The sequence below is a fragment of the Neofelis nebulosa genome, chromosome 3, assembly GCF_028018385.1.
Source record: "Neofelis nebulosa isolate mNeoNeb1 chromosome 3, mNeoNeb1.pri, whole genome shotgun sequence".
Lineage (NCBI taxonomy): Eukaryota > Metazoa > Chordata > Mammalia > Carnivora > Felidae > Neofelis > Neofelis nebulosa.
The window spans coordinates 71494411-71521412 of NC_080784.1; positions in this window are offsets into that span (position 1 = coordinate 71494411).

Genomic DNA, 27002 nt, shown 5'->3' on the forward strand with positions numbered 1-27002 from the left:
AAATAAAAGATGAATAAGCATGCTGGTGAAGAGACAATATAAATCACCATTTAACATATGAACAGAAGCTAAGACAGTTCTATTAGTATTTTATTTTGTTAGCTAGGGGTAGAAACGTGGATGTTTAACATTAATCATTACATTTCATTTACTTTACATATAAACATCTACATGTATATAGACATAATCTTTTGAAGTCTGAGATATAATGAAAAAAGATAGTAACATTAATAATACAAAGCAGTGTCTGAGTAAGAACTCTTAAAAATTTACTGTCAACTAGTAATAATAGCATTAAAGTAAATGATAATTACAATTCACTGAGTGCTTTTATTTATCCTACATTGACCTGATAACTTCACATCTGTTTTCCACTTTTTACATAATTCTTGCATATACGTTAAACAGGCCATTTTTCCCTATCTAACCAAATGGGGATTTTAATAGGTAGATTCTGTTAAACCATGAGCATAATATAAGGATTAAGAAATACACCTTGATCCAGTGTTTTGGGCTCCATGTAAATACAAATAAAAACGAATGGTGATAGACATTACTTTGGTGAACCTCAAAGACTTTTCTCCACACATGCTATTCAGTATGCATCAAATATCCAGGGATCCATGGGCGCATTCATGACCAGAGTGAATCATTAAAGTAATGCTTCCACATATTGATCCTGATTACTTCTCTCTTCATGACTGGTGGTTTGTTATTCATTCATTAATAACCAGATGAAATCTGAATTGTGTGGAGTGGATGAACTAACCACAACCATTCTTTCATCTATTCAATATTGAAAGTCTACTAAAAGATCAGAATCTGTTGAAAAACACAGCAAGCTCTCCTGAACTTTACATTTAATTACACTGAGCAAGTATGCATCTTTTTAATGTTACCGAGATATTCTTCTCCAGCTGGTATTTCTTTCTATAATAAATTTTGTCAGGACCAATTTCACACATTGTACAAACATTCCAAGAAGGTAAAGTGCAAGGAAAAAATAATTAGGTCAAAAGATCTGCTTTAGTACAGCTCATTTGCTCAACCAAAACTCATGATACCACAGTGCTTTCTTCTTTCTTTTTTTTTTTTTTTTTTTTTTTTTTTTACTTCCAAGTCCCTGGATATTTATTCAGGATTCTTTCCTCGGCCCCCTCACAGCAAACACTTCTTCAGTCAATCCCTTCCCGAGTCCTTCTGTAGAACTTTTTGCCTGTTTCACATAGCCGTATTTGCTGGGGCTTTTGTTTTTGTTTTTGTTTTATTTGTCTAAATTACAATTCAGTCTAGATTATTGACCAGTTTCTGTTCTCACTTAACTTTTACATTGCTGAATACTGTAAAGTATATAATGACGGACAGTTAACATACTTCCAGGAAGGGAGCCCATCAGCCAGCAGGGTGAATTTCAGCCACATGTGCCTGTAATATGGCAGGTGTCAAGGTCTGTTGCTAGGCGGGTTGAATGCATACTTTCTGCCTACACACAGCACTTGAATCTCATCTGAGCTAGTAGCACCATTTCTGGAACCCTGAAAACTAGATATACCAAACAGTTTATCTGCACTGTCTGTGTTTTGTACAGCAGATGGCTGGCTGGTTGTTTTTACATATAATAAGTGGAAGCAGCACATATCTATAAATAAATAGTACATTAAGCACTCTTTTGCCAAGTACTGTACAGAGTTTTTTTTTTTATTATTATTCAAATATGGAAGTAGATCCTGTCACAGGTTTTCTGTTATGAATGCAAATTTAAGGCATAATTATATTCAGGGTAAAATAGGATGATTAGGACAAGGACTCATGTCTGCTGTTTCACCGTCAGCACTAAGCTGCCTTTGTGTCCTTTGTTAGAGGACGGAGAGATTTGTTCAGCTAAAAGGAATGAACCTCACAAGGTCATTTTGTTAATTTCACCACATAAAATGGTCAGATCTATAGGAATAAGTAATGGGTGCTGTTCTCACATGTTGATAAATGTCCATGATAATCTGTTACAGTGACTAAGTAGCCTCAGGTCGATGTCTATACTTCCCAGACTGCTTAAAGCCTTTCCTATGAAATGCTGCGGTGGGAGGGAGCTCAAAAGATCAGAGATGCAGACAATAAATTATAACCCAAATGCTTCTTCCTTCAGATAAGATTTTTGATCTGTCAAGAAATTACAACAGAAGCTAAAATATTCATTGAACTGATTTAAGACTTCCAACAAACTGTTTTTCTCACCAATAATTATTTATATTCCACAAATTCTGAAAAGGTGATACATACTGAGAAAACCTCTTACACACAGAAGTTACCCACCCACATTTTCCACACACTTATAAGTTAGCACTTATATTTAGAATTGCTTCCTAAGCAGGCCTCCTATGCTCAAGCTACAGGCAATATTCAAATACTCAAATAAATATTAGCATCAGTGTGTGTGTTCTATGCATTCTCAATGGGTTGGTTAGAAAAATAATTAAATGTAAAATAGCTAGCTAGTGAGTAAAATGTAAAAATGAGTAAGCTGATGGCAATCGTGATTAAATTTGTAGAGAAGGCAAATATTTTTGAAGTAATATAAAAAAAGGTAAGGCTTATTGGAGGAATAGTAGAAAGGTTTATTTTAAAGACAGTAAACTGTTCCATCGTTAACTGTGTCAGTCTGTGATTTGGCTGACCAGGAAATCTGCCAGTTATTCTTTTTTTTTATGTTTAATTTATTTAGAAAGAAAGAAAGAATGTGCAGGGGAGGGGGCAGAGGAAGAGAGAGACAGAATACCAAGCAGGCTCCACACTGGGCACCAAGCCCGATGGGGGGCTTGGACCCACGAATCATGAGATGGTGACCTGGGCAGAAATCAAGAGTTCAGTGCTCAACCAACTGAGCCACCCAGGTACTCCCACCAGTTGTTCTTAATAGAGTAAATACTAAATTAATATTTTTGGAGGGTAAAAAAAAGAAGAAAAAACACAACAGACACAAGAAATACTGTGATTACTTCTCAGTGTTTTTTGTTGTTTTTTTTCATTCCCAAAGGCAATGGTTCATATTTGGTGAGAACTAGGGATGTATACATAATAAAACTTTCCATAACACAAGTGAAAAAATTGAAAACTAGAGCTTTCCACATCGATGAAGGAAACGAAGCATTTGGAGGTAGGAGAACTATGCTGGACAGTGTTTCTATTTAATTTGCACAGCTGTATCGGTGCCAAATCTATTCCATGTATTTCTTCATTTTCCCCACCCACAGGATATTTGCACATGCTGTTATTTCTGGCCCCGACACTCTGCTGTTGCAGATCACTGTATTCTCACTATCAATTGCATTTTAAGTCTGTGTTCAGTTATTTTTAAATTAATAACTACACTCTAATTACTGGCCCCCAACAAATTCTCAAATAGAATCTCTGCCCCAAGAAGCTTAGAAAGTGAGATGCTTGAAGTGAACTTCCAAGAAGATTGCTTTTTTAGACCGTTGAAACAATCTCAGCACTTACTCAGATTTTTGGTTTGTCACTCTGTTAAAAGCACTTAATAAGATTCTTCATGTGCAAGGGACCCTTCTGGGCATAAAAGAAAAACGAGCTAGTCTATTTTCCCAGCCCATGCCATCACACTATCTCTAGTGGAATCGTTTCTGGAGGCAGGAAACAGAATCAAAGCAGACAGTGTCTTGTACAATCTCCCCGAGTGGGAAGGATGGCAGCAAAAGATATGGCGCCTTTTCTGCTTTGCAGCAAAGCTCCACTATTGGATTTTAGGATCAGTATAGAAGCAACTAAGAGACCCATCCTGTTAATTCCTTGTGTTTTATAAATGGAAATTAAATAGAATTCACCCATGACAAATATGAAGGGAGAAAAAAACCCCACAATTTTACAATCAAAGTCTACAGTCTATTTTTCCAGGGGTAAAAAAAGTAATGCTAACAGAATTCTGGATAGTAAAAACTACATTTCTTCCTGTTCACTGTGAAAAAAATGAATTAAATGGTGATAATAAATAAATTTGAAACAAATATTTCAAAGAAATGAGAATATCAAAACTAATTTAAGTGTTAAAATTCCGTTTCTTAATTTGTAAATCACAGGTAATAGTTAAAATAATAATATTAATATCTTTATATCAATAAATGAAATAATGAAAGTGCTATGGTAGAAAAAATCACAAAATGAGATTTTTAAAAATGTGAATCATTATTAGCATGGTGATTAAGTGCAGACTCTGGAGCCCGATTCCTGGTTTGAATTCTGCCACCTCTGTGACCTTTGGGGGTTGCTTAAAATCTCTATGCCTCTGTAAGAGGGGGAGAATATTAAAAGGGCTAACTCATGAAACTTGTTTTGAAGAACATTCACACTCACTAGAGGGAAACTATTAAAATTATGGAAATGGTCTTTATTATTAACCACAGAGTAGTAAAAGAGTTGTCTGAATAATATTGTCTGATCCTTTATTGTGTCTCATTTCCTTCCTATTCTTTAAATCATTTAAACTTACCCTGTGGCTTCCCAGATAAAGCTGATACTTCTGAGTATGCTGCCCTGTGAAGGATGTCATGAGCCTACTGTCACTTGCAGCTCTCAGGTGACCCAGTCACAGTCTATCTTGCTCCAAGTCTTTGCTCACTCATTTTTATTTCTATCCTTGATGTCCTTTGTTCACCATTCCTGCTCCTCTTCACCTAACTCCATCACGGTCCCAGGTAGCACCTTCTTAATGTTTTCTGAGCACTATACTGTGATCATCTCTTTGGTAGGCTGGGTCTTCCACTGGAACAAAAGAAGCTTGAGGGCACATTTTTTACTCTTGTGCCCCCCTGAACCTTGCCCACTAACTTCATTTTGTAAATGTTTCATAAGTGTTTGATAAATGAATAATCAGGATTATCAACTGATATAAATACGCCGGAAATTAATCTTATCTTTTTTGAGAGACTCTCCGCCGTGTCTAGACCAATGGTTTTTAAGCTTGGGAACACATAGAACCTCAACAGAACTTTAAAAAACAAACCAACAAACAAACCAACAAACAAAACAATGCTCAGAACCTATTATTTTAATAATCAGGTCTAGGTGGTTCTGTTGACACACCTTCACTGAGAACCCTGGTCTAGAAAAACGTATTTCCAGTATTTGGTTCATAAGAATATTTTTACATAAAATCTAAAATCCTCTAATTCTAATTCCCCACCCTTGGTGGTATACTTTTAAGAGTTTTTAACTAATGCATATTTAGGAGTCTGTGAAGTTTCAGATGCTATTAATTAATTTTCCAATAATTTTCTGTGGCTTTATTACCCTATAATCATAGAAGTTATTTTTTGTTTCCGTCAGGTAACCTAGATGAGTGGAGCACAACTGTGCCTTCGGGGTTTTATTTAGCTGCAGAATTAGGTTGTTAAGATGTCAGTCCTTAAATGTCCTAACTTCCATTTGGGTCATGGTAAAAAAAAAAAGTCCTGGGTGAATAATAAATTTGAAAATTAATGTAAAATTTTCCTCTCTTCAGTATTCTGTATGCATCCAAAATTCCCAGTTAAGCCTCCAGTCACTGAAACTTTTTACTGGTATCTTCCAAGTTCAAACAAGTGCTCTTTTTTAGTCTTGCTTATTATTTAAATTTTGGTCTACGTTTAAACAGTCACCAAAAGGGGCGCCTGGGTGGCTCAGTCGGTTAAGCGGCCGACTTCGGCTCAGGTCATGATCTCGCGGTCCGTGAGTTCGAGCCCCGCGTCAGGCTCTGTGCTGACAGCTCGGGGCCTGGAGCCTGTTTCGGATTCTGTGTCTCCCTCTCTCTCTCTGACCCTCCCCCGTTCATGCTCTGTCTCTCTCTGTCTCAAAAATAAATAAACGTTAAAAAAAATTTTTTAAAAATAAAAAATAAAAAAAATAAACAGTCACCAAAAATGTTATAGTTGATTATATCCTCTCCATTAATTAAAGTGAGGACAGTACAGGTGAAGGTGGAGTTTCTTATGCATAATTTCATGGTTTATCAGGGTCAAAGTCAGAAAGGTCAGCTAGATCATTAATTATGTTTATGTTATAACAATATTTTATGTCATACAAATATTTAATTCAACATAGCAGTGTTTATTTTTAATCCCTGAGATATGAAAGATATTGAAGCCATAGACCTTGAGTTTAATCTATTTTAAATACTATACCTATTTCATTTAATTATTTTTTATTAAGGTATAATTGAAACACAACAATATATTAGTTTCAGGTGTACAACATAAAAATTCATAATTTGTATAAATTGCAAAGGATCACCATAGTAAGTCTATTTAATATCTATTACCACACGTGGTTATAAAATTTCATTCTTGTGATGAGAACTTTTAAGATTTATTATCTTAGCAACGTTCAAATATTCAGTACAGTGTTATTAATTATACTGTATATATTTTAAGAGATCATTCTCCATGTCAATAGCGTGATATGAAAATATTGTTATGAGTATAAATCTTCTATCTTGAAGGTTTTAATTCTCATGTGATTACTGTTTGTAAAAAAAAAAAAGCTTGAATGTCTTAAGATATAAAACCAATGTAGTTGTTTTAGTAGCTAAATTTCCTTTGCATTTGGAATCTGTCCCTTTATTGATCAGCATCCAACTTTCCTGTTTTCCATACTCAATTGCAAAGTTGCAGCTAAATTTACTTTTTTAGCATGTCTCAAAACTTGTGTGGATGATGTAAATATTTATAAATGAATTGTAATAATCTAGTTTATATTGTCAAAATGAAATTTTCTGAAGGTAGACCAGAAAAACTTTGGGATCAGAGGTCTGAGAAAACTGGAAAAGTGAAAAGATATGTTAAGTGATTCCCACAGCTTTAGTGTTTCAGCAGTAAAGCAATACTTTCAACTTAAATACCTTATGTGTATATGTATAAGTTACTGTCAAAGTGTCTCCTGGGTTTGAGTACTATTGCTATTGTACCCAATAATTGACATAATAATTGATATAATCATACAATAATTGACATCATGTGAAACTTATTTTAATTATGTTTTCTTTACTTTGTATAATATTAAAGAACTTTTCTCTATATAATGTTAACACCGAACAGTTAGTAAAGGCTGACCTAAACACATTTTGCTCATAGGCTCCAGAGTCTGTGCTAGGTACCAACTTGTGTTTCAGAACTGCATGACTGAGCTCAGAAAACTTGAACTTACCTAAAAGTATCATTTTGCTGTATTCTCATAATATAATGTACATTTAAACCACCTCAGTGTCTTGTTAAAATATAGATTCTGATCCAGGAAGCCTGAAGTGTAAATGTGATTCTTCAATTCTAATAAAGTCAAGTGATATCAGTATTGTAGGTCCATAGACCACCCTTGAAGTAGCAAGGAGTTCTTCAATTTCTGGGTCTTTCATTTCCAATGTTCCATTACATAGATGAACAGGTGGGATTTTTTTGGTTTGTTTGTTTTAAAGGTGGTAACTTTGTTGATAAGCAGACCACATTTAAATTGAATTAAATTAAATTCTGTGCATCATTTTTATGATTTCCATCTTTTAAGAAGACTTCTTTAGAAAATCCTTAAAGTAATGAAGGATGAAGAAGATAATTACCATTTACATATATAGTAAAATATTGGTTTGCAAGCATAATTCGTTCCAGAAACATGCTTGTAATCCAAAGCACTTGTATATTCCCCATTGGAATTAATGCAAAGCAAATTTCCCCGTAGGAAATAATGGAAACTCAGATGGTTCGTTTCACAACACAAAATGTTCATTTAAAAATGATTATAATACTGTAATATAATACGAAATAATAAAGAAAATACAAATTTAAAGAAAAATAAATTAACCTGTGCTTACCTTTGAAAACCTTCGTGACTGTTGTGAGGGAGACAAGAGAGAGGAAGCTTATTGTGTAGGACGACTTTCACTATCACTAGCAGAATCACTGCTATCTATTGGCTCAGTGGAATCTTTTTCTTTCCATGCAACTATTAAGGAAACCTATAAGGAACCCATCCAATGACACTTTTCTTTCCTTTTGATGATTTTGTAGAAATGTGAAATTGCATTGCTAATCACCCACAATCCTGCAACGAGACAGAGAGAGAGAGAGAGAATATAGTATATTACTTGGCCTTTAAGAAAAAGGAAATCATGTCATTTGCAACAACATGGATGAAACTGGAAAGCAGTATGCTAAGTGAAATAAACAAGACACAGAAAGACAAATACAGCATTATTTCACTTATATGTGGAATCTAATATATATAGCCAAACTCACGGAAGCAGACAGTAGAATGGTGGTTGCCGAGGTAGTGGGAAGATGCCAATGGGGAGATGTTGGTCAAAAGATACAAAGGTTCAGTATGCAAGATAAATAAGTTTTTATCATCTAATGTGCAGCATGATGAGTAAATTTAACAATAGTGTATTGTGTACTTGAAATTTACTAAGAGGGTTGATTCTGAGTTCTCAGCAAACACACAATATAAGAAAATTGTAACTATGCGAGGTGATGGATATGCTAATTAGCTTGTGATCATTTCACCATGTATATGTATATCAAAACATCAAGTTGTACACCTTAAATATACACAATTCTTATTTGTTAATTATACCTCAATTTAACAAGTGGCTTATTTAGCACACACGTGGTGCAAAAGTACACTCATTCTTTAAGTCAAATCAGAGTTTTACAGTTAGAAGAAAATTATACACATAGCCTTCTGATAGTATTTGGTGAAAAAATAGAAAATTATACTGTTATATAATTAATGCATTTGTTTTACAGACAAAATACCAAAATAATTTTGCAGGATATATATTTTTCATAAATATATTTTACATAAAATCTGATATAAAATATATATAATATTTTTTCATTCATTCGATTGACAGACATTTAGATCATCTCCATATCTTGGCTATTGTGAACAATGCTGCAGTGAACATGGGAGTGCAGACATCCTTTGAGATCCACACATTTACAGCTCACTAGTCTTCTGAGAATATACAATAGGAAAGGATAATCTTCAATAAATGGTGTTGAGAAAATTGGATATCTAAATACAGAATAATAAAATTGGACCCTTATCTCACACTGTAAACCAACTGAAAATTGGATGAAAAACTTAAATATAAGAGTTGAAACTGGGGGCGCCTGGGTGGCTCGGTCGGTTAAGCGTCCGACTTCGGCTCAGGTCATGATCTCACAGTCCGTGGGTTCGAGCCCCGCGTCGGGCTCTGTGCTGACAGCTCAGAGCCTGGAGCCTGTTTCAGATTCTGTGTCTCCCTCTCTCTGTGACCCTCCCCCGTTCATGTTCTGTCTCTCTCTGTCTCAAAAATAAATAAACGTTAAAAAAAAAAAAATTAAAAAAAAAAAAAAGAGTTGAAACTGTAAAACTACTATAAGAAAACAGGGAAAGGTTCCTTGACATTGTTCTTGGCAATAATTTTTTTGGATATAACATCAAATACACACAACAAAAGTAGAAAGATACATACAATAGGATTGCATCAAACTAAATATCTTCTTTAAAATCTTTTAACTTTTTTTTATTTTTGAGAGAGAGAGAGAGCACGTGCAGGGGAGGGGCAGAGATAGAGGGAGACACAGAATCTGAAGCAGGCTCCAGGCTCTGAGCTGTCAGCACAGAGCCTGATGTGGGTCTTGAATCGGTAAGTCGTGAGATCATGGTCTGAGCCGAAGTCATGCGCTTAACTGAGTCATCCAGGTGCCCCCAAACTAAATATCTTCTTCACAGCAAAGGTAACTATCCATTCTTACAGAATAGGGGAAAATTCTTGCAAACCACATATCTGATAAGGGATTAAATATCCAAAATATACAAGGAACTTATACAACTTAACATGAGAAACACATGCAACCTACTTAAAAAATGGAGAGAGAACCTCAATAGACATTTCTCAAGAGAAGACAAACAGATGGCCAGCAGATATATGAAAAGGTGTTCAACATTGTCAATCATCAGGGAAATGTGTATTAAGATTACAATGCGATATTACCTCACACCTGTTAGAATGGCATGAATGTAAATTGGTATAGCCATTATGGAAAACAGTATAGTGGTTTCTCAGAAAATTAAAAATAAAGGGCCCCTTGGTGGCTCAGCTGTAAGTGTCCAACTCTTGATTTCAGCTCAGGTCATGATCTCATGATTTGTGAGATAGAGCCCCTCTTAGGGCTTTGCACTAATAGGGTGAGCCCACTTGGGACTCCCTCTCTCTCTGCCCCTCCCCTACATGAGCTCTCTCTCTCTCTCTCTCTCTCTGTCTCTCTCTCTATCTCTCTCAAAATAAATAAATACAATTAAAAAGAAAAACAAAAAAGTTAAAAAAAAAAAGAAATTAAAAACAGAACTACCTTGTGATATAGCAATCTTACTTTAGGGGTACTTATCCAAAGGAAATACCAAGATACTTTTAACATCTGTATTTATTTTCCTCATTCTGTTTTAATTAAGGATAATGCCATGAAATAAACTTTAAAAATCATTTACATAATAAATGTTTAAATGTTTATTATTTCATATATTTGTTCCCATGTGTTTTCCAAAAACTAATGTATTGATGGGTTTGCAATTCCCTCATTGCCTTAATTTTGTTGTTTTCCACTTGAGTGTGCTGAGTACTTTTACCCTCTTTCTTTTTGTCATATGTTTTCATCATAGTACTACTGTTTTAGGAAGATTTACCAAGTAATTACATGAACTTGAATTGATAGGGAAACAAGCAGTAAAACAGTAACCCAAATATGTAAGAAAAATAATTTATCTCTAATTACATTTATCTTGGTTTGCCAGGAATTGTAGGTCAAGAAATAATATTTTTATATTAAAGTTATTTGATAGGTAGGATCAAAATTTAATAAGATTTAAATGATTTTATTGGTAACAAATGGGAATATATTTTGAACATCATTTAAAGATTTATCAACACATATATAAGCAATGAAAGATTAATTATTTAGAATAGAAATGTGAAGTATTTAGAATAGAAATATAAATGCAGTGGAAACAGACTCTGGAGTAACGAGAAATATTTAGATTTGGAACAAAATTTAGAAATAGACTATCTTCAAATAATAAAATGAATATGTTTATATGACCCCTGGAACCTACATTTGCAAAAAAAATAGTAAAAATATATAGCTCTGTAGCACGTGTGTGTGTGTGTGTGTGCGTGTGTGTGCATGTGTGTGTCATAGGAGGTGGGAATGGGATGGAAATCTCTTGGTCACCCCGAGAAAGAAAGAAAGAAAGAAAGAAAGAAAGAAAGAAAGAAAGAAGGAAGGAAGGAAGGAAGGAAGGAAGGAAGGAAGGAAGGAAGGAAAGAAAGAAAGAAAGAAAGAAAGAAAGAAAGAAAGAAAGAAAGAAAAGAAAGGAAGGAAGTACCCTTCACAGACTGTCCCTTGCATATCTAGGTTGAGTGGAGATAAGACAAAGGCATCATCTGTAGCAATTCTTATTGCCTTTCTAGGCTATTAAAGATATAAAAAAGTGCTCATTATCCCCAAATCTCTTGGGGAAATGCACATATTTCCCTTGGCTTAAGCTGTTTGAAATAGATCAATGTTATCATATTGAAAAGAACCAAATCATTTTTTATTGTTTTGAGAAAGGATCAAAATTCTAATAGTAATAATTAACTTCTAATAATTACTTGGCAATGTGTGTTCTTCTCTCTGCTTTAATAGATTTGGACTATGTTGCAAAATTACTGAACCCTGGCCTCAGTGTTTCCAATACCCTCTGTCCTAACTCCTTTCTCATAAGCCAAAAAGAGTTATTGATGAAATAGAAGACTGAGGGTTGATGGGGAGTAGGAGGGAGGGGAAAGTGGGTGATGGGCATTGAGGTGGGCACCTGTTGGGGTGAGCACTGGGTGTTGTATGGAAACCAATTTGACAATAAATTTCATATTAAAAAAAATAAAAAATAAAAGAGCAGAGAAGTAATGACACTCATTGAGTACTTATCATGTTCTAGTCTCTGTGAAAGAAGAAACGTTTTTTATAATTATTTCTTGAATTGTAGCTTCATATATTATGAATTCTATGTTGAGGCAACTATTATCTGGTGCAAATTACTTAACATTTTTAACTCTTTTATGGTCTAAACTTCTTAACGTAGGAAATAGGCTTTATAACATCTACATACAGTTTTCTGATAATTAAATGACACAATATATTTAAAATATTTGTCAAAGATTCTGGCATATCAAAGGCATTTAATAAATGTTATCTATAAAGTTACAACTCCATTATCAGTATTATAATTTCTATTATTATTATTATTGTATTTAATTCTCACAACAGTAAGTCTGGGGAGATACAATGCTAATTTTTGTTAGTAAGGTTTGAATTTTAAGTAAATTTTCCAGAATTCCAGCATAATGGAAAAGCCAGAATCCAAAGTGATATCCATCTTATTCCAATTCCCTGTTATGTGCCTGACATAAAATTTAATGAAATAAAACTCCAAACTCTACAAGTTGTATGGCCTTGATTTAGAACTTTCTTTTTCAAAGAACTGCATATATAAAATACAGTTTTACCTGTCTTTTTCTAGTTCTAAATATTTACACAGAAGTATGCATTTGATTAGAAAAACAAAGTACATCCAGTGATACATAAAAGTGGTGTCATCTCAGATTTCTCTATGGCAGAGATATTTTTGTTGCGGTTTTGATGGACTTGTAGATATTCTAAAAACACACCGTGAGTCAATCTCAAATTCTTAGGGGTCAATATCTTAGAAGGTTTTGTTTTACTTAGCAAACAATTTTAAATAATTTTGCGTATTATACAGATTCATTTTGGAAAGTCTTAGTGATTTTTAAAAAGTATTTATAGCCTCCTCGAAAATAGAAAGTACTTGAAATTATGTGAAAAAAAGTTTTCATGTGATTCACATTTTTATTGACCTACAGGAGATATTGAACCGATGAAAATATTTTTATTTCATATATTCATTCATCTTCCCTTGGTTTGTTTTTTTTTAATGTTTTATTTATTTTATTTATTTTTTTTTAAATTTTTTTTTCAACGTTTTTTATTTATTTTTGGGACAGAGAGAGACAGAGCATGAACGGGGGAGGGGCAGAGAGAGAGGGAGACACAGAATCGGAAACAGGCTCCAGGCTCCGAGCCATCAGCCCAGAGCCTGACGCGGGGCTCGAACTCACGGACCGCGAGATCGTGACCTGGCTGAAGTCGGACGCTTAACCGACTGCGCCACCCAGGCGTCCCTAATGTTTTATTTATTTTGACAGAGAGAGAGAGACAGAGAGGACATGAGCGGGGGAGGGGCAGAGAAACAGGGAGACAGAATCCAAAGCAGGCTCCAGGCCCTGAGCTGTCAGCACAGAGCCAGATGCAGGGGATCGAACTCACAGACGGCGAGATCATGACCTGAGCCGAAGTCCCACGGTCAACCGACTGAGCCACCCAGGCGCCCCATTCCTTTGGCTTTTTATAGCTTATAAATAGTACCAAACAAATAGGTGTGTTACTAACAGTAGAGTTTAATCTTTGCAATTTTGCCAGTGAATATTAAGGCTTAAAGTAATACTAACATAGAAGTTGATGAGTGATAAGATGAATGTGTACTAAGTTTATAGTTGTAAGTCATGCTTACACGGCTGACTCTATTACCCAGGGAGCTGGGGAAATTCATGGGACAATCTAGATAATTCTCAAATCACAAGGCTTTGCTTTTCTTTTTCTATGAATACTTGTCCAGGAGATGTTGAAAATCTATTCAATGCTGCATCACGCTGCAGAGAATGTAAGATCTTTCAGCACATTTTGTTTTTCTCTGCCTAAATTCAAGCTTTTGTTTTAATTTTTTGTTTACCCTTGTTTAACAAGAAAAACCCCCCTCTGAAACTGAAATGTGGTGGGGTTGGTCTGGGATCTGTATTTTGACTATAATCATGATGGTTTTTAAGTGCCAAGGAGGAAAACATAAAATCTAGCATGACTTTTCCACTATACAGTATTCCCATATTTTGAGCTAGGACTATAGCTCTGAAGAGTTAGGATAAATCTGCGCTGGGTCTGCTCTTGTCAATGGAGCTCCTGCTATAGACGTTAGTGGCCGCAAAAGCCAGCTAAGACCACTCTGTACTTTTCATATTAAAGATATTTTTTTCCTGAAACTATTGTAACATTGTGTCAACTCTACTAAAGACCTTTAAACGTTAGTTTCCAGGGCCATGATAGGAGAGAAAAAGAACATCTAGATTGAATTATTGCCTTCTCCTCTATTTACCTACCACTCCCACTGCTACAAATAGATATGGGGAATAGACAATAGAAGAAGTAAAATAGGTTTTTCTTAAGGAATAACTATGGACTAGAACTTGTGCTAAGTGCTTTATTTTACATTTATGGTATCATTTAATTTTTTTAAATGAAATTTATTTTGAAGGAGAGAGGCGGCAAGCTTTTCCCAAATTGCCCAGGATAGAATAATTACTTTGGAGACAAGGAACTAAAAAACAGATATCTATTACCCTAAAGCAGGGCAAAAAAAAAATGTGACTTCACCCAAGAAGAAATCAGCAGCCTGGTTTACCAAGTTACACGAGCACCCTGGTCAGACAGATTTGCTTCATGTTGGTAGTTCTCGGCTTCAGAAGTGGCCCTGAGGGAGGAAACAGGTGTCAAAATAACTTCATTCTTCTCTTTGTTCCACTTTCCATCGCCCGTTCTGTCTCATCTGTCTTACATTTCTCCTACCCTAAACTGCTGCTGTCTTAGATATTGCCCATGATAGGTAGATTGGGTAATTTATCTTTACCCAAAGAATTGTCTCTAGGGCTAAGCACCAGTTATTATGTACTACAGCATTAACTAAAAGAATGTCAGACTTTTTTTTACAGTCAATTCTTATAAGTTATTCAATTTTTTTAAATGTTTATTCATTTTTTGTGAGACAGAGCATGAGGGGGTAAGGGTCAGAGAGAGGGAGACACAGAATCTGAAACAGGCTCCAGGCTCCGAGCTGTCAGCACAGAGCCCAACGCGGGACTCAAACTCACGAACTGCGAGATCCTGACCTGAGCCAAAGTTGGATGCTCAACCGACTGAGCCACCCAGGCGTCCCATTCTTATAAGTTATTCATACAGATATCTGGCCCTCTCAAAAATAAGAAGGCAAACCAAAACACTTGGTTGGAATCCTAATAAAACATTAACTACATTGTCCAAATAGGTCAAATTAACAATTCACAAATTCCACACTTTGGATAATGATATAGAATAATAAGTTACTTGTTTTGAGTTAGTAAAGGGTTTTTTAAATAAGAAAAGGTAAATGTAATAGTTTTAAAAGACTCAATTTTATATGAAAATTTGGAAGGGACTTGAATCCTTGGGAAACACTGACAATGTTTATAACTGTCACAGAAGCTCACTCATTAGAATTATGAAAGTGACAGCATGAATGTAATGAATTTTGACATCTGGTGCATTGCAGTGAAAAAATGTTACTAAGCAGAATGTCTGAACAAACACTCTTAACTATAACTTTGTATTCTGAAAGTGCCATATAAAATATTAGAAAAGTACTATATTTCTCCTCTGGACATTTACAGATTTAAACATCCAAGGGGTTTATTTTGCCAGTTAATTTCTTTTTTTCTTTTAACATTTATTTATTTTTGAGACAGAGAGAGACAGAGCATGAGCAGGGGAGGGGCAGAGAGAGAGGGAGACACAGACTCTGAAACAGGCTCCAGGCTCTGAGCTGTCAGCACAGAGCCCGATGCGGGGCTCGAACTCACCGACTATGAGATCATGACCCGAGCCGAAGTCGGACGCTTAACTGACCAAGCCACCTAGGCGCCTCACCAGTTAGTTTCTTAAACATTCAAAAACATTTATTGAAGAGCAGCTGTTTAGTATTCACAACTATTAAAACAAGTGCCTGTCTTCAAGGAAATTATATTCTTGGCACTTAGTTCTCTCACTGCCAAAATGTAAGCTTTTGAGATGAGGTATATAAAGTTACTTCTTTTAATCCTGATAGCATTTCCCAAATTGATACCCAAATGTACCCAAAATTCTAAGAATGTCTACTCTGAAAATACAGTATTCCATTATCAGCAATGATAGATTAAAATTCAGTTATTTTAAGTCAAACCTGCAGTGTCAATGAGAAATGAAATATATTTGGGAAGCTGATGTTTAATGTTGCCTAGAAATTTGATCTTGATAATACAGATGATCTGAAGAAGATCTGTGGAGCTTTTTTTACAAATGATTTCGTGAAATAATTATCCATACAAAGATTCCCTCAAAGCTAGGGTGAAATATTTTCTTAACCCCTTTAATAATCTTGTGCTAATATTTAATTTTTCAAATCCTTTTGCATGAGTAGAAAAAAATGTAAGTATAGTTGTATGCATACATTTATACACCTACCTATACTCTCCAAACACACACACACACACACACTACTATATAATAAGTATTTTATTAGCTTGATGAATACTATATTATCCATAGGGAGCATAAAAATATACACAACTATGAATCTGCAGTATCTCTTCACATAACTTCAAAATTTAAAAAAAAAATGAAATTCATAAAAAGCATGGCAAACAGTGCCTGGATGGCTCAGTTAGTTAAGTGTCTGACTCTTGGTTTTGGCTCAGGTCAGAATCCCACAGTTGGTGAGTTTGAGCCCCATGTCAGGCTCCACAGTGACAGAGTGGAGCCTGATTATGATTCTCTCTCCCTCCTTCTCTCTGCCTCTCTCTCTCTCTGTATATTTATATACATATATATATATATATATATATATGTATATGTATATATATATGTGTGTGTGTGTATATATATATATATATATGTATATATATATATGTGTGTGTGTGTATATATATATATATATATATATATATATATATATATATCTCCCCAGCTCTCTCATAATAAATAAATAAACTAAAAGAAAAAATAGAAAGCATGGCAAAGACCTATGCCTGCAAACCATGCCAGATAAACGGGATCAGTTTTACTTTACCACTGTAAGCAACTGGACAAAGATTAAAAACCAATATTAGTAGTTTTTGGACAGTGACCAGTAGGAAGCTTAAGGGAAGAACATACAGGGGCGCCTGGGTGGCTCAGTCGGTTGAGTGTCCGACTTTGGCTCAGGTCATGATCTCAGGTCATGATCTCACGATTTGTGAGTTTGGGCCCCACGTCGGGCTCTGTGCTGACAGCTCAGAGTCTGCAGCCTGCTTCCAATTCTGTGTCTCCCTCTCTCTGCCCCTCCCCTGCTCATACTCTGCCTCTCTCTGTCTCTCAAAATTAAATAAATGTTAAAAATATTAAAAAAAAAAGAAAAGAACATAAAAGATGAGCCTTGGATTTACCCAAACTATCCCTGATGGTATTTTCCAACCATGGTAAATAGAGTGAGACTGATGGTCTCCCTTAGTAGAAAAAAAGAACAAGCAGAGAGTGAGGGCGCCAAAGTAACCGAGATTTGGGAACATGATGCCAGTGAGACGGGAGCTGTAAAGGAGCCACAAAACACTAGGCAGAAAATTTCCTCAAGTCCTTGTCCAACTTCTACATTGTACTTACACACAGTGAGATTCTAAAATATTTAGCTTGAAAACATTTTTGAAGCACAGATGTCAAGAAAATTTTGGACTTTGGCATAGCCAGAATAAAGCTATATTTCAGATGAGACCCTGGAAAGGCTACTCCCTATGAGTTACATCTGTGCTATAGTAGAAAAAACCAACCTGCACAAGTAAGGGGAAAGCTAAATGAGACATGGTTTAAGGAGGCCTAAAAGCAAGATTCAGTAGAGCTACATATTTTATCAGCTAGTCCTCTACAAAAGAAGACATCTTAACCCACGCCTTCAAAAGTCTTTCACCTGCAATATTAAGCATTACAGAAAAAAATGATGAGACATGCTAAGAAGTGACAAAAGACAACTTATAATCAAATGATAAATGAATCGACAGAGGCAGACCCAAAGATGATGCAGATATTTAGAGTTAGCAATCAAAGATTCCCAAAGAGCAAACAAACAGTTTAAAATGGATTAAAACATAAACTATCTCAAAAGAAAATTCAAGTCAATAAAAAGTATAAACATTCTCAGACTGCATAAGACAATATCTGAAAGTAAGAACTGAGTGTATTTCATAGCTCACTGGACACGGTAAAATACAGAGTTAATGAAATCACAGACAAGTTAGTAGAAAAATATCCAAGCTGAAACAGAGAGACAATACACATAACAGAATTCAAATGTGTCACATGTGGACATGTTTTTATTTCTTTTAATATTTTTTAATGTTTATTTACTTTTTAACATTTATTTATTTTTGAGACAGAAAGACAGAGCATGAACGGGGGAGGGTCAGAGAGAGAGGGAGGCACAGACTCTGAAACAGGCTCCAGGCTCTGAGTTGTCAACACAGAGCCCAACATGGGGCTCAAACCCACAAACCGTGAGATCATGACCTGAGCTGAAGTCAGACGCTTAACCGACTGAGCCACCCAGGCACCCCAATGTTTATTTATTTTTGAAAGAGAGAGAGAGAATGAGTGGGGAAGGAGCAGAGAGAGAGGGAGACACAGAATCCAAAGCAGGCTCCAGGCTCTGAGCTGTCAGCACAGAGCCTGGCACGGGGCTTGAACTTGAGAACTGTGAGATCATCACCTGAACAGAAGTCCAAGGCTTAACCCCCTGAGCCACCCAGGAGCCCCATGTGGTCATGTTTTTAAAACTTATAGGACATGTATGGTTGCGATACAAGAAGGAGGAGACAGAAGGAAATGGAAGAGAAAATGTACGTCTAAAGAAATAGTAGGTAAGACTACTCAAAATCTGGTGAAAGATAGGGCACCTGGGTGGCTCAGTCAGTTAAACCTCTGACTTTGGCTTAGGTCATGATCTTGCAGTTTGTGGGCTCGAGCCCTGTGTTGTGCTCTGTGCTGACAGCTCAGAGCCTGGAGCCTGCTTTGAGTTCTGTGTCTCCCTCTCTCTGCCCCTCTCCCACTCCCGCTCATGGTGTGTGTGTGTGTGTGTGTGTGTGTGTGTGTGTGTGTGTCTCAAAAATAAATAAACATTAAAAAAATTAAAACAAAATTTGATGTAAGACATCAAATCACAGATTGAAAAGTCTCAGGGAAAGCCAACCTAGTCCAGTAAGAACTTCTCTCTTTGAATAGGACTTCTCTATTAAAAAACAGTACAGGCATCTTGGAATTATTGCCATTCCATTGTAAAGTATGTGGTCACTCTTATTCTTGATTTTGTTACTAAAAATAGAATTGTGCAATGATCCCTCAAATGATCTTAGAAGCCACCGTGTTTATATACTGCTAACTATCCAGCCCATAAAGGTGTCAAATAACAGACCCAAGGTTAATTTGCCTTTGGCATAAAAGTGATGAACTCCTTCAGTAAAACTGATTAATTGATTGACTATTTTTTCCTGGTTTTCAATATTCCAGTGGATATTTTAGTAAGTTGTCATTATATTTCTTACAGAAGAGGTATTGAAAAATTTTAGATATTCAAAACTATCTATGAATTAAAAACTATGCCCTTAGAGTGGCATAAAAAAAAACATTGGAGCATGGAATCCTACTAGAAAAAGTACCCCAAATGTAATTATAATCTTTACCACCTTTAGTTAACAAGTATATATATGTTTCCATGCCCTTCAAAAATTTACAATAGAGTAAAGGAGTTAAGATAACTAATAGAGAAAATTAAAATAAAATATGAAAAGTCATATGTGATTTGTATAGAGCTATACTAATATAGTAGCCAATAGTCACATGTGTTTGAGTTCTTGAAAACAGTATTTTTAAAATTTTCTTTCTGCCTGAAAAGAGAGTATCACCTAAAGTTTTTACCTATGCTGTCATTTGGTCCTATGATCATTTGGGCAAAATATTATCACTAATTGTTTATCTGTTTGTTACATAAAATATCCCACAATTATTGTGGATTTTTCTCTCTTTTCTTATAATTTTGGAAATTTTTGCTACATATATTGTGAAACCTTGATATTAATTGCATATACACTTAGTATTATTGGATCTTTCTGTTAAATAAAACTTTTTATCCACATGAAATGACCCTATTATAATTGCCAATGGTTTTATAGCAACTGCTACTAATGTTTTTGTCTTGATTCCAGTTTGTTTAAGAATATAATGATATACTTCCTTTGATTATGGTTAAATGGTACACTTTTTTTTTTAAGAGAGTGAGCTAGCAGGAAAGGAAAGAGAGAGACAGAGAGAGAAAGAGAGAGAGAGAATCCCAAGCAGACTCTCCACTGTTGCTGCAGAGCCTGATGCAGGGATCAAATCCACAAACCATGAGATCATGACTTGAGTCAAAATCAAGAGTCAGAGGCTTAACTGACTGAGCCACCCAGGCACCTCTAAATAGTATTCTTTTACCTAATCTTTTACTTTAAGCTTTTTTGTAAGCTCATGCTTTAGATGTGTCTCCTAACAGTCAGCAATTATTTTTTATGCAATCTAACTGTGTTCGTCTTTAGATAATTTAGTTTATGAATATTTATTTATTTATTTATTTATTTATTTATAATGTTTATTTATTTTTGAGAGAGAAAGAGAAAGAAAGAGAGAACATGAGCAGGGGAGGGGCAGAGAGAGAGAAGGAGAGGAAGATACAGGATCTGAAGCAGGCTCCAGGCTCTGACCTGTCAGCACAGAGCCCAACATGGGACTTGAACTCATGAACCATGAGATCATGACCTGAGTTGAAGTCGGATGCTCAACTGACTGAGCCACCCAGGTGCCCCTAGTTTATGAATATTTAATGTATTAATTTTTTGAGACTCACATATGCCTCTCTGTGCTTTCCCTTTGCCTACATATTCTATTAGCTTACCCTCCCCCTTCATTGCCTTTTTGGGATTATTATTTTTCATTTGTCAAAGATTAACATTTTTGCTAATATTTCCTAATATATTAAGGGTTGTCCTAGAAATTACAAATGCCTACTTTACTTATCAAAATGTAATGCTAATTGGTACTTTTACTAATATAATGTCCCTGGAATACTTTAACGCCATTTAATCTTTTCTTTTTCATATATGGTGTATTTATAAGGTATATTTATAACAATGATTTTTTTGAAGTTTATTTATTTATTTTGAAAGAGTCAGAGACAGTGCAAGAGGGAGAGGGGCAGAGAGAGAGAGGGAGACAGAGAATACCAAGCAGGCTCTGCACTGTCAGCACAGAGCCCAACACAGGGCTCGAACTCACAAAACCATGAGATCATGACCTCAGCTGAAATCAAGAGTTGGACGCTTAATTGACTGAGCCACCAGGCACCTCCTAAGGAGATATTTTATACAGTTAACATCCATTTATATTTATACACACTTTTTTTCCTTAATTTTTTTATTGTTTCATTTTCTCACTTATTTCTGATCTTATGTCTTGAATGATTTTCTTCTTGCCTTATAAGAGCATCTTCTAGTATTTTCTTTAGTATGGTTCTCCTGGTTGTGAATTCCCTTAATTTTTGCTATTCTAAATTTATTGCTATTATCCTTGAAAAATACTTTGCAGGGAATAGAACTCTAATAAAATATTTTCTCTTTGGCTATTAAAAATATGCCATTGAGATATCATATCATATTAAAATAATTTTACTTTTGGAGCTCCTGAGTGGCTCAGTAAGTTGAGTATCCAGCTCTTGATTTCAGCTCAGTTCATGATCCCAAGGTCATGGGTTTGAACCCCTCAATGGGCTCTGTGCTGAGCGTGGAGACTACATGGAGACTGCTTATGATTCTTTCTCTCTCCCCCTCTGCCCCTCTCCCCTGCTCACACTCTCTCTCTATAAAATATAAATAAATAAATAAATAAATAAATAAATAAGCAAGCAAGCTTTCCAGGAGTTAATTTCTATATTTACTCTGGTTGCTTTTGAAATTTGTCTCTTTGTCTTTGGTTTCTGTGGAGTTATTATAATATATCTAAGTGTAGATTTATTTTTCTTTATTCTCTCAGAATTTGTTCGCTTGTTAATTCTATGGCTTGATGTTCTTCAACAGTTTTGTGTAATTCTCTGATATTATATCTTCAAATCTCCTCTCTTCTCCCTCTGGAACTTAATTGAACACATATTAGACGTTCTTATTGTGTTCTCTATTAATCTTTCCTATCTTCTCTGTTTTATTAATGTGGTCTCCTTTCGTTACTTTGAATAGTTTCTTTTGATATATATTCCAGTCACTTACTTTCTTTTTAGTCATGTCTAATATGCTCTTTATTAGACCATCATTATGACACATAATATTTATTTTTACAGTTTCCGGGTCTATTAAAAAGACTCAGGTCTTTTTTCATTTCTAAAAATGCCTTATGTTTTCTATTTCCTTTCTGAGAGAAAATTAATATTTTTGTACCCATGATTTTTAGTCTGTATATGGTGATTCTATTACTTGGAGGGAATATAGTCTGTTTCTGCTATTTATTACTAATTTTGATTCTTCATGTCATCATTTATCATCACACGGCTAGATTATCGTTGATTGTATTCTAAACTTTGTATTAAAATGTCATTATTTTAGGGGCACCTGGTTGGCTCAGTTGGTTAAGCAACTCACTTCGGTTCAGGTCATGATCTCATGGTTCATGGGTTCAAGCCCCACATCGGGCTCTCCTCTGTCAGTGCAGAGCCTGCTTGAGATTCTCTGTATCCCTCCTTGTGCTCTCTCTCTCAAAAATAAACATTTTTTTAAGTCATTATTAAAAATAAAACAATCAAGGCCTAGAATGATGTCATCTTTCTTTTGGAAAGGTTTATATATTTTTTTTCTCTCAGATGCTTCAAGAGACTATAAATCTGGCACCACCTTAGAGATTTATTAGAGCATTCATATGATTCAAATCCGGGCTGCTCTCTGGCATGGGATGGTATATTTCTAGTTTACCTTTTATTCTAAAATGAAGCTTTTTAGGTTTCCAATGTACATCAGGGGACTTTACCAGGGCCTTGCTCTGGGTAGAATCTGGGCCTTAATTTGCTTTTCTTCTAACTAAGGGAGACTATGAAAAGTGTTGTTCAGCCTCTTAATCATCTTTTCTGGATTAGCAAACAGACCCAGAGCAAAAATTGTACTTATAGCCAATTGACTTGGCCTCCCTATGTCTCAGTTTTCTCTTGTGTGAAATGAGATAAACACCAGGACAAGGCTTCTAAGATTGTGGTAAGGATTAAATGAGTCAAGAATCTGCAACAGGTGTCTGGTGCATGGCAAGAGCTTAAATTATTGTCTATCAATATTATTTATAATATTAGGTTCTCCGAAGTAATTGTGGTAGTCCCAGTTTATTACTGTTACCTGGACAGCTACCAATATAAATCTGACAGATTTTTCCACTTTATTCCACAAATATTTATTGAATAATTTTATGGGTTAAAGTACTTGTCAAGACAGTCACGGGAAGCACTTATCTCTACAGATTTTATAGAATAGCAATAGGCATTAATATACAAAGTAATGGGAGCCAGTTGTAGAATTAATAGCAAAGGCAATCAAACATTTCTTGAGTAAGCATCTTCTGAGAAGCTTGTTTTCTTGTGGCCATCCAAATGCATGCAAACTTTATATTTAAAACTCTCAGTTGTTTCAGGAAGAAAGTTACTGTTTATAATGAAATAATGAAATTTTGGTGCTGAGGCCTAAATCGATTTCAGTTGACTATCACAAACAGGCTAAAATAACTAACATTAGAATACTGGAGGTGTTGTTGTTGTTGTTGTTGTTGTTGTTGTTGTTGTTATTCTGTTGTGTTTGTACCCTTTGCTAAGCATCAGAAGTTCTTTAGTGAATATAAAGTTAAGATAGGAGAGTAAATGCCAACTCAATTATTAGTTCACGTAACTAGTCATATTTTAAAGCCTTATATTAATACATTATTACATTAAAATAAAGAGTAGTTCTGAAAGGACAGAAAATCATCATGATTAAAGGTAATTTGGATGAAATGTCAACTGATTAAAACCAGATTCTGATATATGCTGATATTAGGCATAATTTTTCATGCTGGGATGTTTTATTCTTTCACACTATTATCCACTGGATATTTTGTTCCTACTCTACATGCTGTATTACCAGCATGATGAATATTCCACTTGTCTCTATGTAGATTGTCTCTTCAATACCTGTAGCGAGGAAATCAGCATTCTTTGTTAGCAAGACTCTGAATATCCACTTCAGTTTTACAGTGAAATGAACTAACGTGAATGTTTATGCCACCTAGGTGATAATCAGGGAAAATTTATTCATGTATTCTCTTAAACTGTACATTTATTAAGGTTCCTGAGATTGTTTGTCATTTTCAAGTAGTTAATTTGTGAGATGTAGGACAGTCAAGGTCCTTTACAATTCAGTCCCTCCCTGTCTTGGAAACTGAGTACATACATTCCCCTTCTACCTACCAAGAAACCTGCAACCCTAGTAAATAAGATCCACCAGTTTTTGATCGCACTAGCAAGGAGATGACAATGGTGACGTGATGTGAGCTGGTCCACCCAGAGTGCCAGCAATAAGGAGGAAAATGGTCTATAGATAATTTAAGAAACATAATAAAGTCAACCAAAATCAGTCTACTTTTCATCATCACCATGCATTGGCAGTTCTAAAAAATGACAATAATAGTATCCAGCCCAAAATGTTTTGTAAAGGTAGGCTCTAAATAATTGCAGTTAATGCTGTGTTGTCCCATAATACCTGGCAACATTCTTCGCACATTGTTTATGAGTAATAGTCTATATTAAATAGATACATATGAGTTCAAGTGGATAAAAAAAAGTCTCCACATCTAACATGTATTCATTATACTAAAAAACATGCAAAATAAAAGTGATTCTACTGAATGGAGAAAAAGAGTCTAAAGATAAAACATACTACAATTTGGATAACTCAAGTTATTATTTTTAAAAATCTGATTGCGAGTAAGGTGTATTTTTTTAAATTATTTTCTTATCTATACCTTTCTGGAAATACACAAAAATATTAAAATCACTGTTCCATTAGATACCACTAGAAACTTTTACTTAGGCTGATAGTAACCAATTAAGTAAAGTTCTTTGGAGATCCTCATGAATGTTTCTTACTGTTCCATCTTCTAGCCTAAATCTTCATAAAGAAATATATTTTGAATACATTTTGTTAATCAACTCATTCTATAGAATAATTTCTTAATTAGGCATTCTCAAGCTGTTTATTGAAAGAACAGAGAATGGCTTGCAAGTGGCATAACCATAAGTAAGTAGTCCTGAATGTTTTTATATTTTAAATCAGTCCTACCCATTACCCTCCACAAATAGCAATAATTTTTAAGTTTCTTAGCCTTGAATTAATAAAAATTTATAAAACTTATTTAATAATACTGGGTAATCAGAATAATTTAAGGAGTAAGATTAGGTTCTAAGACTACAAGGAATAAAAATCATGTTAACCTCCAGTATTTTTAAATTTTGAAATAACTGCCTTCTTAGCAGGAAAAATTATATTGATGTAGAAATGAAGATAAATTTTCCAATGTGCTTCTGACATCACTAAGAAGAGTTAACCTTTGTGAGCGATGCTTTTATGTCAGGGAGTGTTTTAATCGCTTTATTTGCATTATCTTCTTTAATCCTTATTAACAATCCCATGAAGTGGGGACATTGCTATTCTCATTTTATGAAGCAAATGAAAATGATCAAAAGCCCAACGCATCACAGTTCTAAGTAGTTGATACAAATTCAGTCACTTTGACTCCAGAGCTAAATATGTTCTGAAATAATTGTGCTCTAAATGACCTTCAAATTTAACTGCTGAGATTTCCCACGGTGATGTGATATATCAGCGCATAGAAATTTAGTTTGTTAGTATTTGTCACGGGAAATCATTTTTCAGGGGAAAAAATAATGGTTCCAAACACTGTATGGAAGTCATTGACTAGGTTTCAATGCCTCTATGACACATTAAAATTAGAATTAGCCACTGGGTGGCTCAGTGGGTTAAGTGTGTGATTCTTGATTTTGGCTCAGGCCATGATCTCACGGTGTGTGAATTTGAGCCCTGTGTCTGTCTCTGCACTGACAGAGTGGAGCCTGCTTGGGATTTTGTCTCCCTCTCTCTCTCTCTCTGCCCCTCTCCTGCTCTCTCTCTTTCTCAAAAATAAATAAACATAAAAAAAAAAAAGAAAGAAAAGAAAGAGAAGGTCTACCTTAAGTGTGAAAACACAAAAATAAATTCCAATAGAGCATAGAGGACAAAGAACGCAAAAGGTAAATGTGATTTAAAACATCAGTCTTTGAAGAGTATGGTTTCACAGACAGAAAAGGGAAAGAAATAAGTCACTCAGGAGCAAATTAGTAATGAAGCAAAGTAAAATTAAATTAAATTACATTAAATTAAATTACATTAAATTAAATTTAAGGGTTAACAAGACAAAAGAGAATAAAAAAAAATCAGATAAAACACCCATCCTGACCAACAGAAATATCAAACTAAAGTAGTTTACTTTGCCACACTAACAGAGGAGTCTTCATTGAACAAGGAATCTTGGAAACCACCCCAAATTCAAAAAACATGAACAGAAAGTAATAAATCTCTACAAATGTGTAACAAACTTATAAAAAATGAGATTTGACACCCCTCCATTAAGAAATCCTGCTTTCTCGGGGAACCTGGGTGACTCAGTCGGTTAAGCGTATGACTTCAGCTGAGGTCATGATCTCACAGTTGTGAGTTCCAGCCCCGCATCAGGCTCTGTGCTGATGGCTCAGAGCCTGGAGCCTGCTTTGGATTCTGTCTCCCTCCTTCTGTGCCCCTCCTTCACTTGCACTCTGTCTCTCTGTCTCTCAAACATTAAAAAAAAAATTTTAAAAGAAAATAAAAAGAAATCCTGCTTCCTTGCTCCCAAGAACACAACCATGAAGTAGAATAAATGAAAACA